Consider the following 18,366-nt stretch of genomic DNA (forward strand, 5'->3'; position numbering starts at 1 on the left):
TTCCGATTATTAATGGATGTTACAGCTATTTCTCCTCAATTTGAATCATGCCATGTCAGCATAGGATGTCCTGAAAGACTTACTTTATCCATATAATTAAGGTGGGTTGTACTCTAAGGAGGCAGCTCTTTCCCAGTCCTATTTTGAGTGCCTTCCAACTCAAGGGGCTAGCCTTCCTACACTATGTTGGATATTGTTTCCAAGCTATTCATAAAGTTACTCAGTAATGTATCAGAAATGTTTCTCTGCTATTCATAAGGCTTTCCCTGGCCAATTTTTGAGAAGTGGATGGTCTCCTCTTTCTTCCTAGTCTGTCTTAGTCTGTAAGCTATGTTGAAACCTGTGCACCATGTGCAACTTGGTGTCTGAAACACTAGTGGCACAGTCTCAAGCTTCAAAGCAATGTACAAGCCTCACAGGATGACAAACTGACAGACAAGTTTGTCTCTCTTAGCTGTCGTGAAACTCTGCACCCTCCTCTTACCTAATTCCTACCTGAAACCTGACACTCTGTGGTCCTCAACTGCTCCTGGTCCCTCCCCCTCCTGGGTCTAGGGGACTTGGGGACTACTAGCCTTGCCTCCCACCCCTTTTTACCTGGATATCCTGACCCTCCTGAGGTCCCCAAGGCCACTTCTGGTCCCTCCCTTTCCTGGCTCTAGGGGGCTTGGGGCCTAGACTTGCCTCCTGCCCCTTTTAAACTGGATATCCTGTCACTCCTGAGGTTGTTGTTGTTGCTATTGTTGTTGTTATGTGCCCTCGAGTTGGACCCGACTCATTGCAACCCCTCCTTGGGTTTCCAAGGTGGTATCACTACAGAAGTAGATTGCCCAACCATCCTTTCCTTGTTGTTGTTTTGCGGTTATGTGCTGTCAAGTTGGACCCGACTCATAGTGACCCCTCCTTAGGTTTCTGAGGTGATATCACTATGGAAGTATTTTGCCCAACCTTCCTTCCAAGGACTGGTTGGTATGTTTGAATCACCAGCCTTCTGGTTAGCAGTCAAGTGCCTTAGACGCTACACTACCAGAGCTGTTAGGTGACATCAAGTCAGGTCAGACTTTAAATGACCCATTGTAAAACTGAACACAATACTGCCTGGTCATGCATCATTCTCACAATTCTTGCTATACCTGAGCTCATCATTGCAGCCACCATGTCAATCCATCTCTTTAAGGGTCTTCCCATTTTTCTTGACCCTCCTCTTTACAAAGTACTATATCATTCTCCAGGGAATGGTCCCTTCTGACAATATGACCAAAGTAAGTGAGATGAAGTCTGGCCATTTTTGCTTTAGAGGAGTTTTCCAACTGTACTTCTTCCAGGACAGATTTGTTCATTCTTCTGGTAGTCCTTGGTCCTTTCAGTATTCTTTCTCAATACCACAACTCAAAAGCATCAACATTTTTTCAGTCTTCCTTACTCAATGATCAGCTTTCACATGCATGTGAGGCTATTGAATGCATACCATAGCTTGGGTCAGGCACACCATAGCCTTAAAGAGATAGCTTTGCTCTTCAGCACTTTAAAAGAATCTTTTGCAGCAGATTTGCCCAGTGCAATATGTCATCTGATTTCTTGACTGTCACTTCCATGGGTGTTGATTGTGGATTCAAATAATATGAAATCTTTGACAACTTTTATCTTTTCTTCATGATATTGCTTGTTAGTCCACTTGTGAGGATTTTCATTTTCTTTATGTTGAGGTGTAATCTATACTACAGACTAATCTTCAATCTTCATCAATATTTTCATCAATATTTGCTTCAAGTCATCTTCACTTTCAGTAAGCAAGGTTATGTAGTCTGCATATTACAGGTTGTTAATGAGTTTTCCTCCAGTTCTGATGACACATTATTCTTCATATAGTCCACCTTCTTGGATTATTTTCTCAGCATCAGATTGAATAAGTATGGTGAAAAGATAAGAGATGGCAAAGCTATCTCTTTAAGGCTCTTTGGTGTGCCTGACCCAAGCCATGGTATGCATTCAATAGCCTCACATGCATGTGAAAGCTGATCATTGAATAAGGAAGATTGAAAAAAGTGTTGATGCTTTTGAGTTATGGTGTTGAGAAAGAATACTGAAAGGACCAAGGACTACCAGAAGAATGAACAAATCTGTCCTGGAAGAAGTGCAGTTGGAAAGCTCCTCGAAAGCAAACCTGATATACCCTTTCCTGATTTTCAACCATGCAGTATCTTCTTGTTGTATTTGAATGACAGCTTCCTGGTCTATGTACAGGTTCTTCTTGAGCACAATTAAGTGTTCTGGAATTTCTCTGCTCAATGTTATCCATAATTTGTTATGATCCACACAGTCAAATGTATTTGTATATTCAATAAAACACAAATAAACATCTTTCTGGTATTCTTTGCTTTCAGCCAAGATATATCTGACATTAGCAATGATATCCTTCTTTCCACATCTTCTTCTGAATCCAGTTTGCATTTCTGGAAGTCACCTGTCAATATTCTACTACAACCATTTTTTAATTATCTTCAGCAAAATTTTACTTGTGTGTGATATTGATCATGTTGTTCAATAATTTCCACATTCTGTAGGATCACATTTCTGTGTAATGGGTACAAATATGAATCTCTTTCAATCATTTGGCTATGTAACTGTCTTCCCAATTTCCTGGCATAGACGAGTAAGTGACTCCAGCATAACATTCGTTTGTTGAAACATTTCAACGGGTATTCAGTCAATTCCTGGAGCCTTGTTTTTCTCCAGTTCCTTTAAGGCAGCTTTGACTTCTTCCTTCAATACCATAAGTTCTTGAACATATTCCAACTCTTGAAATAGGTGAAAATCTACCTTTTTTTTTGGTACTGTGACGCTGTGTATTTCTTCCATCTTGTTTTGGTGCTTCTTGCATCATTGAATATTTTGCCCATAGAATCTTTCAGTATTGCAATTTGAGGCTTGAATTTTTTTTCATTTTTTTTAACTTGAGAAATGATGAGTGTTTTCTTCCCTTTTGGTTTTCTATCTCTAGGTCTTTGCACATTTCATTATTGTAATTGACTTTGTCTTCTTAGGCTGCTCTTTTGTTCAGGACTTTTATCTTGTCATTTCTTTCATTTGCTTAAGCTACGTTCTGTTCAAGAGCAAGTTTCGGAGTCCCTTCTGACATCCATTTTGGTCTTGTCTTCCTTTATTGTCTTTTTAAATGACCATTTGCTTTCTTCATCTATAATGTTCTTGATGTCATCCCACAACTCATCTGGTTTTCAGTACATGGCGTTCAATGCATCAAACATATTCTTCAGATGGTCTGTGAGGAGTCATATTTTGAGTGCCTTCCAACCTGAGGAGCTCATCTTCTGGCACTACATAAGATAATGTTTCAGTGCTATTCATGAAGGTTTCCAGTAATACTTAAGACAGTGTTTCACTGTTATTCATAAGGTTTTCACTGGCCAATTCTTTGAGAAGTGGATGGTCTCTTCCCTCTTCTGAGTTTGTCTTAGTCTGGAAGCTCCATTGAAACCTGTCCACCATGGGTAAGCATGCTGGTATTTGAAATACCAGTGGCATAGCCTCACAGCAACATGCAAGCCATCACAGTATGACAAACTGCAGATGAGTGGGGTATGTTTTATTATCAGCACTCAACTTTCTCATGGTTATGAGTCTTACCTCCTCAATAAGTTCTTTGAGACTGTACCACTGTTTTGAATCATATACATTTTGTATCCACTACAGTTTGCATACAGCAGCTGCAGAGACGGGCTCAAACATAGCATATACTATGAGGATGGCCTAAGACCAGGCAATGTTTTGTTCTATTGTACATGGAATCACTATGAGTTGGAGCTGACTCAATGACACCTAGTAATATCAACAGTTTTTGTTATTAGTTGGTGATGAGTAGATTTTGACCTATGATGACCTGTTGAGTAAAAGTAGAAGTGGCTTATAGGTTTTTCAAGGCTGTGGCCTTTCAGAAGCAGGTTACTAGATCTGTCTCCAAGGCATCTCCATGTGAGTAGGTTTGAACTTACAACCTTTCAGCTAATAGTCCAGTGTTTAACCTTTTGCACCACCCAGGGACTTACTGTATATCATACTCATTGTTGTTATTGCTGTTAGGTGCTATGGAGCAGGTTCCAACTCATAGTAACCCTATGTGTAACAGAACGAAACACTTCTGGTCCTGTGTCATGCTCACAATATTTGCTGTGCTTGAGCCCATTGTTGTAGTCACTGTGTCAGTCTATCTCGTTGATGATATTCTTCTTTTTTGCTGACCATCACTTTACTGAGCATGATGTTCTTTTCCAGAGGTTGTTCCCTACTGACAATATGACCAAAATATGAGAGATGAAGCCTAACCATTCTTGCTTCTAAATTCTATATTCGTTGTAAGCCTCACTTAATTTTTGTTGAATGCATCTTGCTAAATAAATGATGAAATCTTCTGCTGAAGTATAAAACAAAATTTTGCAAGACTAAATCTGTGAAGAATTTCATGGAAGTTCCTAATTTTTTTGTTGAAGAAAAAGTTATGTCAATTTTGGTATTTTGAAGAAAATCAAAGACAAAAAAAGAAAAGGAAAAACAATTAACATTTGATTTTTCAGATACAATATGCATTTAAAATTTAAGATAAATACTCTTGTGAGAGAGCCAGAGAACTACTTTAATTTTCTGACTATGATGTTAAATGCTGGAAGGAAAATAACTGATGTGCCTTAGTTGCAATATCTCTAAAAAGGTAAATTTTTGTTAAGCTTTCTTCCATGTGAGTCATGATGGTAGGCTGATATTATATATGAAAATATTTTGAAGTTTGTGTTGTGGAAAGTTCCAAACATCTACTACACACAAAATGCAATCATCATTATATATACTATAAATATTATGTAAGTTTGTTTCTTCCCAAGTTTAACATATTCAATTTATTGTTATGATTTCTTCATATTAGTCATTATTTTTTGTTTGCATGCCATTTATTATATGTGATTTAATCTTTCTCCCTCCCCTGCCACTCTTTGCTTAATGTGCTACTTGATGTTGAGGCCTATCAAGTTCAGCTTCCTCACCCATCCCTAAGGTTGTGTGCATTGAGTTTCAGACATCCTAAGATGTCTTTATTATAATTAGAGTACAGTCAACTCTTAATTATCTATGATAATAGGTTACCAAGAAAGCCTGGATAAACAAATTGGTTTGGAGATTGTCACCTTGGCTGCACTTTCCCATGCTGTCCCTTGGGAGTGGCAGAGAGGGGAGGGTGAGGGAAACAGGCAGGCTGACCCCTTACAGTGACACTCCAGAAGGTAGCTCCACAGATAACTTCTGGAATGTCCCCTGGGTCACCCCTCTCTCAAGAACAGAAGGACTGACAAAACACTTTTTGGGAGAATGAATAAAAGACATTTTCCTTGAAGCAGCTCCAGTAGTGAAGAGGTCTTTTATTTCATCTTCATCACAAATTTAATAACCAAGCACACTTTCTGTTTTGTACCATAAAAATTCATGAATACCTCCCCTAGAGACAGACTGTGGTAGTCCAAACTCCTAACTAAAAAGCTATAGCTAGATGAAAGGTATTTCTGCAAAGCAATCATACCTAATGGGCAACATAGACTATAAAATATAGTCACTGCAATAAAGCAATGAACAACAAAGAAGTACATTTTAATCAATGATAAACATAGATTTACACTTCTTTTAAAGTTGCTCAATAGTTGGAATGTTCAGAAATAGTCCCTTTTCTACTTTTTGGCAAGAGCTGCTAATTTTCTTATATACCCAGAAAAATATAAAATATTTGATGAAATAGGTGAGAAGTGTGTGTCTTCTAATTATGAAATGAGTTGGAGAATGGCAGATGTAATTTGAATTTAGCCAATATTCATTAAATTAAATATTTGTCAGTGCTAGGCATTTTTCTAGTGACTCGGGATGACTTGATAAACAAGATACTGCCGTAGTCCATATGTTAATTCTGTGATTAAGGTGTGTGAGCCACCGACGGATTCAACCCTAGGCTCAAGCTCTTCCAGGCCTAAATAATACATTTCTATCATTTCTTCTTTATTCACCTTAAAGAAGAAAACAACACTTAAAGGAAATATTCTAATTAAACTGCAGCTGGGTAGAAGTTTTTTGTTTTTTTTTTTCCTTTTCAGAATTGGGACATGTAAAAGTTACTTTAACACAGAGACTGTAAGGAATCCAGTTTCCTGGAGGCAACATGGGGAAAGAGAGGAAGGAACACTATTTTAAGAGCCTAAATCAGTCATAATTCCACTCTTAACAATCTATACAAACTTCAGCTCTCTGGGACTTTGCTTACTCTTGTATAATATGAAGGGTTATACTACATGAATAATTAAATTCTTCCTAGGCCTAAATTGTATTAATATCATGAAAAAGGAAAATGAGATTTTTGAGAAATATATGTATAATAAAAAGTTAAAAAAAAAAAAAAGTAGTAAGATTCAGAGATAGTTAATTTGAGGGTTTTGGAGCATGAAGAGTCTAAGGCAGTTCTGATGATTCCAGTTTGGGTAATTAGAGGTCTGGTTAACAGTGTAAGAAAAGTTGATAATAACTCAAAAAAAAAAAAAAATGCAGACAAAATGAGGAGAAAGTAGTAGCCAAGGTAACACTGATTATCTGAGAAAGCTATTTAAAAAAAAAAAAAAAAATCACTGCTGTCAGGTAGATTCTGACTCATAGCGACCCCTCCTTGAGTTCTGAGGTGACATCTCTATGGTCTATGGAAGTAGATTGTCCAGTCTTCCTGCCAAGAAGTGGCTGGTGGGTTTGAACCACCAACTTTCTGGTTAGCTGTCAATGCCTTAGGCACTATGCCACCATAGTTGTAAAGAACCATTTTAATTTCCCTCTACTTGACTTGTATATTCTTGTTCTAAACATCCAGAAAAATTCTCCTGGCATTATGCAGACAAACTCATTACTCAGCATGGAGAAAGCATACACTCTTCAAGCTTCATTTAATTTGTACCTACAAGGAATGATGAATAATAAGCATGGGCTATAATTCTGATTCTAAGATAGTGGGGTAAAGCAAAAAGTAGTGACCACCCATGATCCCAACTAATAGTGGTATTAAGTGCAATAAGGTGGAGTCAGAGACTTACAGAGCCAGTTTCAGCTGAGTATTCATGGTAATGGAGGCCTTTGCAGTAATGTCGTAGAAGTCCATTTGGAATGACACATCACTGCATCAGAGCCTGTGTATTTAACTCTTACATCACGTACTATAATTTCATTATATACTGGAAGTTGCTTATCTGCATTTGCATGCATGAAAAATTAGAAAAATTTTAAGCTCACAATAAGTATCTAATTTTTTATAATTTAGAAATTTTTTATTCGTAATCATTATAATTAATCTTTTGTGTGTAATATAATAGTGAGATGTAATTTTCTTCCTATGAGAGGTATTTTTGTCAGTTTTATCTTGAACATACTGATCACTTGAATAATCTTTTTAAAATTGTGACATTACATACAGAACATATTTGATCTCTTTCCATCTATATAGTATCCATCATGTAATTCTTTACATGCCAAGTTCAGTCAGTTAAGTCATAAATTTTCTCTATCTACCTCAACTACAGTGAAATATTAAAGGAAGATGGTTAAAAGTTCATGCTAATTATTCCCAAACTTGTAAGATTCATCTTGATTTAAATGTCACTTATTTCTTTTTTTATTATTACTTTGCCTAAATTACTGTAATCTGACTACCCCCATATTCTGCAGGTTTCTGAAGATATCTTTCCTTTTGATATCCAAATAAAACCATTTGAAACACTCCTCTCAAATTGTTGTTCGTTACTGTGTCTCTAAAGTACTATGGGAGTACAAAAAGGCATGGAGGCAGCATCTTCTGACTTCCTCTGATCTCATGAGGGGGAAACAGAGTCACCACCAATGGCCCAAGGCTTATTCCTGAGACCAGATACACCATCACCCTCTAGCCTTTTTGTTATTCTGACACTAGCCTTTCCTCCTATGGCACTCACTACCTCTCTGGTTCAATAATTTGTTGCAATGGCCACACAGAACTCACAGACAATACTCATTATTATGGGGTTTATTAGGCAAGTAACAGGCTACAATTCAGGTTCAGGAATGTGCTCTGGATACAACTTTTTGATCAGGACAGTCTCCCCTCTGCTATACCCTCAGGCTTGCCTCTCTAGCCCTTGGTCTGTCCACCTGGCCTGTGCCCTGCTTGGGTAAATGTTACAAAGCTCTTTTAGCTCTGCCAATAAGTATATCTACATGCACCCCATTTCACCAGCAAGCCTCCTGCCCAAGGCACTCAACTTTCTCATTCTGTGGGCCAGGTAAACCTGCCACTCTGTCTCATGTCTCTTGGTTACAATTGTCTCTGTCTGCTGGGGCATCTCTGGACATCTCTGCCAAGGAGGCACAGTGCAGGGATCTTGGGTCCAAGGAGGCACTTTACCTCACCTCCAGCTCTTCTCTCTTGATGGCAGTGAGATCCCCCTGTGAGCCTCTAGAAAGGCTCATTTTAAGCTTGTCAGAATGACAAAACTAACCAATCCCAACATTAAAGTTCTACACACCTTATTTGCATTGTTCCACCCAGTAATCTGGTGGGAGTTACAAAGACTATGGCTAGCAAAGGCATATCAAGTAATTCACTGCACTACAAGAGGACTAAATGTGATCTCTAACATTTCTCAGGATTACCAAGGGTCAGAGAAACATATTACTCTTGTCTCATTTTTATTTCAAACTTCTTTTCTCATATTAAATTTTGATCTCTGCTCATTATTTAACTCCTTTTAGCTGCTGTTTTCTCTCGACTATGCTTTGTTCCATTGGTGGACACAGAATCTTATTCTTCATTCTCCAAAATACAATACTTTTGAGGATAAATAATGCTGTTGATATTTGAGAATAATAGAGATTTGAGAATAGAGTTAACTGACACTCACAAGAGGAAAAATTAATTCAAATGTAAGATTTCAAAATTCATTGGTAATTCCTCACAAAGAATTACATACTTCTTATAACTTTGTAAAGTTTAATATTTGACTCTATTACTGGATTAATTTTTTGTCTTTCTGGGGATTTATATATATATATATATATATATATATTTAATTTCCCCCCTCCTGTTATTATTCTGATTCTCTATTCCAATGTGGGTTCTTGAGCTTTCTTTTACATAAACAAAATAAATTATTTTACAGATAATCTAAACCAAAACAACACAAACAATGAATTATTACTCTTGTCACAGCAAATTCTTCCTTTGCAAAACATTTTTTTTCTGATACATTTTTATAATGGGAATTCTTTTCAATATAACCTTCTTTTGCTTATTTTGGAAATTAGGATTTTGAATCTGTCATGCTGATGTAATCTATTATAAAATCAAATGTACTATAGTTATAATAATACATGTTTGCTTAATACAGTTTTTGAATAAAAGAAATATTATATGTTATAGCACAATTGTAAACATTTACCCCAATTATTTGCAGATCACTTTCTTTTTCTATGTTATAATCAGAGTTTAGATCTAAATCTTCCCATTCAGTGTTTCTAAATATTTCTAGATCACTTTTAAGCTTTGCTAGTTATGACTAGTTCATATGTATATGACATGGTGCTTTATATAGCAATTATTTATGACCTTAATGTCTTTATTTTGAGAAATATCATCGATTGTTTAAAAAAAAAAAAAAAAAACTCACTTCTGGCAAGATGGAGGAATACGCAAACAAGCACACAGATTCTCAACAACAAAGAAATGAGAAGCCACTGAAACAGATACTGAAGATAATCCTGGAATTCTGAGCTTCAAAGGGAAGGACAAAGAAATAGATTAAAGATTGACTAGTACAAGAACTTGAATGAACACAGTAAACACATATGACAACACAACCCAGAAACCAATCCAGATAGAGAAGTATCCAAAGTAAAATAAATTTACAAGTCTATAAACAGGGAACCAGAGGCATCAATTGGTAAATGACAATAACAAGAAACCAAAAAGAAGGAATAGTGTTGGTACAGAACTTCCAAATGCAGAGGAAGTCAAGACAATTGCTAGACAGAACAGACTGTTTTATAAAAAGAAGAAAATAATAAATCATAGGGTAATCTCAAAGAAAATAAATTTTCTCATGAACATAAGAAAGAGAAAAGGCACAAATATTCAGCAAATACTAAAACAATAGCAACAAAGCAAAGGATAAAAAGGTTCATAAATAAAATGAGCTTATCACAGAACAAAGAAATTAGCAACATCCCCCCCCAAAAAAAAAAAAAAAAAACACACAACAGAATGACAGCAATGAATTCATACTTGTGGATAATGACACTAGATGTAAACGGGTTAAACACACAAGTCAAGAGACAGAGAATTGCAGAATGAATAAGAAAATCAACCCCTCAATATGCTGTCTACAAGAGATGTATCTTAGACACAAAGACAAAATTAAACTAAAAATCAAAGAATGGAAAAAAATGTATCAAGCAAATAGCAGTAAAAAAGAACAAGAGAGGCAATATTAATTTCTGAGAAAATAGACTTTAATACAAAACCACAATAAGGGACAAACAAGAACATTATATAATGATTAAAAGACCAATCATACAAGAGGACATAATATATCTACACACCTAATAAAAGAGCCCCAAAATACATAAATCAGACTTTAACAAAACTGAAAAGAGAAATAGATGACTCCACAGTAATATAAGAGACTTTAATATACCAATTTCAATGAAGGACAGAACAACTAGAAAAAAACTCAACAAAGACAATGAAGAACTGATAAACCAAGTTGACTTTATAGATATCTATACACACTTCACCCAACAACAGCATAATATACATTCTTTGCCAGTGCCCTTGGAACATACTCCAGAATATACCATATGTTAGACTACAAAACTAGCTTCAGTAAATTTTAAACAAATCAAAATATTGCAAAGGAAAGAATTAAATGTAAAACCTAAAACTATAAAGTTCATCAAAGAAAAAAATAAAGGAAAAATAGGGCCATAATATATGGCATAGACTATGAAACATAACTAAAAATGCACAAACAGCCTAGAAGATAAATTAGATGATTGGGACCTTCCAAAAATTAATCTTATGCACACCAAAAGAGTCAAAAGAAAAGCTACAGATTTGGGAAAAAAAAAAAATATTTAGCAACAACATATACAAGAAGGCACTTCTCTCTAAAATTTATAGAAAACTCTAATACTTCAACATCAAAAAGAAAAAAAGTCCAACTAAAAAATGGACAGAAGACATGAACAGACACTTCACCAAAGAAGAGACTCAGACAGCCAATAAATACATGAAAACATGGTAACTATAATTAGTCATCACAGATGCAAATCAAAACAACAATGAAATATTATCTCACCCCAGCAATAATAACAAAGTTGAACAAGACAGTAAATAACAATAGTGCAAGGATGTGTAAAGAATGGAACTCTCATAAATTGCTGGTGGGACTGTATAACAGTATCACCACTGTGGAAAATAGCATGATGCTTCCTTAAAAAGTTGGAAATAAAATACCATTTGATTCAACAATCCCATTTCTAGGCATATATCTTAAAAACATGAGAACTGGAGCATGAATAGATATATGCACATCCGTGTTAATCATAACACTATTCACAATAGCACAGGGATGAAAACAACCTAAGTGCCTATCAGTGGATAAATAGATTACCAAACTATTGTACATACACACAATGGAATGCTATGCAACACTAAAGAATAAGGAAGAATCCTTGAAGCACCTCCTAATGTGGATGAGCTTACAAGACACTATGCTGAGTGAAATAAGTCAATCACAGGACAGATATTGAGTGACCAGCACAATAACCCTAAGGAAAAGGAAGTCACACAGAGGTGCACAAGATGCACAGAGAACAAAAGTAAATCCTTTTACATACACAGTACCACATTATCAATAACAAACATTAATCTATGGGAGGGTACTTAGGTAGACAGGTGAAATGATTAGGTAAATGTAGGTAAAAGGGAATATACTAGTTTGGTAGATGATATTTCTACCTATGTGTTTGTTTTGTTTTGTTTTTTTAATATGCTATAAGAATGCCCATATGTGTACTAGAGCTAATGGGGCAAAGTTATGATAACTCTTAACCACAACAAAACAATTTGAGGGAGTGGAATCTCTGGACCCATGAGCTTGGGACTATAGTTATGGAGAACATCAAGCTAAATTGGCATAACATAATACACAAAAACTTTGTTCTACATCCTACTTTGATGAATAGCAACTGGGGTCTTAAAATCTTACTATTTAAGATGCACAATGTTCTCTCCTCATCCAGAGTGAAAAAAATCAACGATGCATGGAAACACTTAGTTCAAGGGGCTAGTGGACCATAAGAATCTCAACCTACATGAATTTGAGACCAGAAGAATTAGATGGTGCTCAGCTCCACTACCAACCACTCAGAATGACATCAAAATTGGAGATCCTGATTAGAGTAAGAGAAAAATGTGGAACAAAACTCAAGACAATAAAAAAGACTAGACTTACTGGTCTGATAGAGACTGATGAAACCCATGAGACTATGGCCATTAGTTACCTTTTGGGACTGGAATTGTACTCATTCTCTCACTCTATCGCTTAACTTCTAACCAAACAATAGACAGACCAATGAGGTGAACAATTACACCAGGTAGGTACACTCCTTTGAATAGTCAACCATGGGAGATCAAAGAGGCAGTGTTTGGACAGGGAAATAGCTCGGAGGGCAGGAATACATAGGAAAGAAGGACATAGGGAAAATGTAACCACAGGGCAAAAGTGGGAAAAGATGTTACACTGTGACAATTGCAATAATTGTCACAATGTAAATATGTATAAACAGTAGCATGGAAAATGAATTTCTCTGTAAACTTTCATCAAACAAAAATAAACAAATACAAAACTTTAAAAACTGACATCTTTTTGCTAAAACTTGATTCTTTAACATAATTAAATTATGGAAATTTATATATATATATATATATTTTGCTAAAATATAGTCAGATATTTTTGACAAATTTTTATTTGGTGTCTTCATGACACATAAGTTACTCACACTGACCTGTGAATACTTTTTAACCTGAAAAATTCTGTGGTCAATTCTAAGATAAGTTGGTAATTTTCTACCATCTTTGATTTGCGTTGTCTGTTCTGTGAAAAGACTGTCTTTTTTGTAGTGTGTCTCAACCACCAAATACAGTGCAAATGTATTGTTTTTCAAAACTTTTGGTTGTTGTTCCAAAATATAAACGTATTGTCATCCTCCAAGGAAGAATGCAATGCATTGTTTATAGAATTTATATTAAATTTCATCTCATAACTCTATTCACTTTTATTCCACATACAAACATTTAATATCAATGCTGCATTGTAGTAAAATATGTTAAATATACTTTAGGAAGTAGTGAAATTTATAAACATATCCAACTGAGAAGACAATAGAATGAACAGATAGACACTGTAGATATTCTCCAAGGTCTGGCAACAAAAACTATAGCATAATCTACTCTTTAATCTAGTGGATATTTAAGTTTATTCTGATGTAAATATAAAGATACATCTTTCTTTTATTATCATTTGCATAATAAAAAGTAATAAAATCAAGTTTCTATTTTCAGGTCATCTTTGACCTAGGGTTTTCAAGCATGCTATGTCTTCTCCAAGTCAATGCCTTCTTGATCATTTTGGAAATTCTTGTTCTTTATGTTCCCTCCATTTTAACTGGATAAAGTCTCTTGTTACTCACCAGCTTTGTTAGAATTAATAAATCATGATGCTAACCTCAAAGCTTTAGAATCATTGAGTGGCACAAATGTAGGAGCCCCAATCTAGACCTCATCAGTCAAGTTCTCCTGGGTGAGGTGGAGGAATCTATTTTTCACAAGCACTCCTTGAGATTCTGTTGCAGAGACAAGTTTGGCAACTACTGCAGAAAAGTTCATGGCTCAAGTTGGCCTTAAAATTAAAATGCTAACTCAGGGCATTTTCCTCCCAAGTCTATCCTTCTTTTGAATTATACATCCCAGTTATAAATCCCAACTCAAATGAAATTTATATTCCCCACAATATTCAAATTTTATAAATTTTATAAGCCTTTGGAAAATGACTTCAGGAGAGGATGGTGTCTGTGGATGCTGATAAGGGATATACAGCCTTCCTGTTAATTTTTGGGCTCTGTGCCCTAAAAATAATTCAGTTTTTTGATCATGATCTGTATTTGAAAAACTGAAAAGCCCTTAACAATCACCATGCCATACACCTGCACTTACTAGAGAGAAGAGTGACTCATGCAAAATTCATTTAGTAATAGGTGAGGCTAGCATGCATTTTAAAACCTTAATTTCAGTTCTCAAACTATATAAAACTTTCTCTTCTGCCTTGTCTGGGGTAAGACAAATGTTACTAGTGTTGGTATTATTAGGTGCCTTTGAGTTAGCTCTGACTCATAGTGACCCTATATGCAACAGAATGAAACACTGTCCAGTCATATATCATCCTCACAATCCTTGCTATACCTGAGCCCATTGTTGCAGCCACTGTGTCAATCCATCTCATTGAGGGCCTTCCCGTTTTTTCTGACCCTCTACTTTACCAAGCATAATATTCTTCTCCAGGGAATGGTCCCTTGTTACAACATAACCAAGTAGGTGAGACAAAGTCTGGCCATTTTCATTTCCAAGGAACATTTCAGGGCACTTCTTCCAGGACAGATTTGTTAGCTTTTCTGGCCTTCCATAGTATTTTCAGTAATCTTCACCAATCCACAATTCAAAAGTATCAACTCTTCTTGGGTCTTAAATGCTACTTGTTGCTGTTATGTGCCATCGAGTCGGACCCGACTCATAACGACCCTTCCTTGGGTTTCCAATGTGAAATCACTACGGAAGTAGATTGCCCAACCTTCCTTCCAAGGAGTGGTTGATGGGTTTGAATCACCACCCTTCCGGTTAGCAGTCAAATGCCTTAGGCACTACGCTACCAATGCTACTTAGAGTGAAGGAAAAAAAAAATCTAGAATTTGCAATTATCTGAATTATCTCAAATATATTTTCTTTAATGGGTCACAGGAACCAAAATCTTTACTAGCTTGACACCAGAAGGAATGAATGGTGCCTGGCTACCACTACCGACTGCTCTGATCACAATAGAAGGTCCTGAACAGAGTGGGAGAAAAATATAAAACAAAATTCAAAATCATAAAAAGGACCAGAGACTGGTAGAACCCCCTAAGTCTATGATCCTTAGATACCCTTCAAATCATGAACCAAACCCACTCACAGTGATCACCCTTCAGCCAAATAATAGGCCTATAAAGTAAAGGATAACACAGGTGAGGAATATGCTTCTCATAACAATCAACCATATGAGACCAAAAGGGCGGCATTTACCCACGAACAAAGTTCAAAAGGCAGGAAATATGGGCAAATGCAAATAGGAAAACCAAGGTGGAAGTGGGAAGAGTTTTGTCACATTGAAGGAACTGTAACTAATATCACAAAACTAAATGTTTATAAATTGTTGAATGGAAACAAATTTGCTGTGTAAACTTCCATCCAATCCACAATAAAATATTTAAAAAAAAGAAAATTAAACATTAAAAAATGAAAGAAATGGTGTATACCAATGTACAATAGAATAATGGAAAAAAGAAGAGAAAGAGTTCATGTTAATTTTCAATATAGCATTTAAGCATATACCCAAAGGTAGAAGTTTAGCTTTTCATTTGTTAATTACAATATTCATAGTTAACATTTAACTAACCCTGGTGGCACAAATAGTTAAGTGCTAGGCTGCTACCCAAAAACCAAAACCAAACCAAACATACTGCCATAGAGTCAAATCCGACTCATAGCAACTCCTCGGAGACGGTATCACTACAAAAAGCAGATTGTCCAACCTTCCCTCTGAGGAGCAGCTGGTGGGTTTGAACTGCCAGCCTTCTGGTTAGCAATCAGGTGCCTTAAGCACTACGCTACCAGAGCTCCTACTATGCTATCAGAGCTCCATGCTACCCAAAGGTCTTCCTTATTCATTGTCCAGCTTTCACTTGCACATGAGGCAATTGAATATACCATGGCTTGGGTCAGGGACACCTTAGTCTTCAGAGTGACAGCTTTACTCTTTAACACTTTAAAGAGGTCTTTTGCAGAAGATTTGCCCAGTGCAACTGTTGTCTGATTTCTTGGCTACTGCTTCCATGGGCATTGATTGTGGATCCAAGTAAAATGAAATCCCTGACAACTTCAATCTTTTCTCCATATATCATGATATGTTTATTGTTAGACACTGTTGTTGTTATGTGCTGTCGAGTCGGCCCCGACTCATAGCGACCCCTCCTTGGGCTTCCGAGGCAGTATCACTACGGAAGTAGGATTGCCTAACCTTCCTTCCGAGGAGTGGCTGGTGGGTTTGAACCACCAGCCTTCTGGTTAGTAGTCAAGTGCTTTAGCCACTATGCTACCAGAGCTCCCTGTTAGACACTAGGAATATATAAAAGCAACCCTGGTGGTGAAGTGGTTAAAGAGCTTGTCTACTAACTGAAAGGTTAGTGGTTCAAACCCACTCTTCCTCGAGAGAAAGAATGTCATTTCCATGAAGATTGCAGCCTTGAAAATTCAATCAGGGCAGTTCTACTCTGTCCTGAAAGGTCACTATGAGTCAGAAGGGACGCCATGGCAACAGGTTGTTGTTGTTGTTGTTATGTGCCATCGAGTCAAACCTGACTCATAGCGACCCCTCCTTGGGTTTCCGAGGCAGTATCACTACGGAAGTAGGATTGCCCAACCTTCCTTCCGAGGGAGATAATAAAATAAATAATAAAAATTGCTTTCATCCCCACCTCTATCTCCAGGATAGTTTTTCTGTTCTAGAAAGACAAATGATGTTCTTTTCTCCCAATCATATATCGTTTAGCAAACAACTATAACTCTTTCGTCTATCAAGGTTTCACTCACAATCCCACAAACGCACTCTAGCTAATTTGGAAAGAAATGAGAGGTAAGAATGAAAATGTTGAGTGAGGCATTTTTGAGTTTCCACTATTCCTTACTGCCTTGGAAATCCAAAGAGGGTTGCTATGAGTTGAAATCAAGTCGATGGCTGTTAATTTGGTTTGGTTGTTTTTATCAATTAGGGGGCTATGTTACTAAGGATAAAATAAGGAGAATAGAATCAGGAACAAATAGTAAGTACCATGTGTGTGTGTGTGTGTTAATTTTTTGAGTCCTAACATGATGCATATGGTTAAACACACTTGGCTGGAAACTGAAAAGCTGGAGGTTCCAGTCTGCAAAGACATGCTTCAATAGAAAAATATGATGACCTACTTTTAAAAATTATATACAGAGCACATTTTTGCTTTGATATACATGGATCATAAGTCAGAAATGACTTGATCCCAACTGGTTTGCTTTTTATTTAAAAAATACAAGAACATCTATGGAATATCTACATCTCAGTGTGTGAAATTATTATGTGAGAAAAGCAAAGTGCCCAAACATCTCTACAGTAAGCGACCTTGTACATGCATGGATTATTTCTGGAAATCATAAATAACCCTTACCATTATGTATTTCTGAGAAAGATAGCTAGGTAGCTCCTATCATTTGGCTATACTGTTGAATTTTGCATGTTGTAATGATGCTGGAAATTATGCCACTAGTATTTTAAATACCAGCAGCATCATCTATAGTTTCAGTGGGGCTTCCACACTAAGACATATTAGGAACAAAGGCCTGGCAATCCACTTTTAAAAATTAGCCAATACTCGGGACCATAGTCACAGGGGACATCAAGCTCAATTGGCATAACATACTACACAAAACATTGTTCCACCTCCTACTTTGGCGAGTAGCTACCTAGGATCTTGAAAGCTTGCAAGCAGCCATCTAGATGCAACAATGGGTCTCTCCTCATCCAGAGCAAAGAAGAATGAAGAAAATCAAAAATTCATGGAAATAATTAGTCCTCACAACTGGTATACCATGCAATCCTTAGCCTATATGACTATGAGACCAGAATTAGATGGTGGCTGGCTACCACTGCCAACCACACAGAAGGGGATCTATGTGGGAGATCCTGGATGGAGAGGGAGAATAATGTGGAACAAAACTCAAAATCATTTAGGGAAAAAAAAAAGGGTGACCAGCTTTGCTGGTCTGAGAGAACCTAGTGGAACCACTGAGACTATGGGCCCTAGCTACCCTTCAGGTCTGGAATTGAACCCACACCTGTGACTTCCAGCCAAACAAAAGACAGGCATATGCATTGAACATGTACCTGAGGTAGATACACTTCTTGGAGAGAA

This window comes from Orycteropus afer, unplaced genomic scaffold (genome assembly GCF_000298275.1).
Source record: "Orycteropus afer afer isolate SDZICR_OR568_19922 unplaced genomic scaffold, OryAfe1.0 scaffold00349, whole genome shotgun sequence".
Taxonomy (NCBI): Eukaryota; Metazoa; Chordata; class Mammalia; order Tubulidentata; family Orycteropodidae; genus Orycteropus; species Orycteropus afer.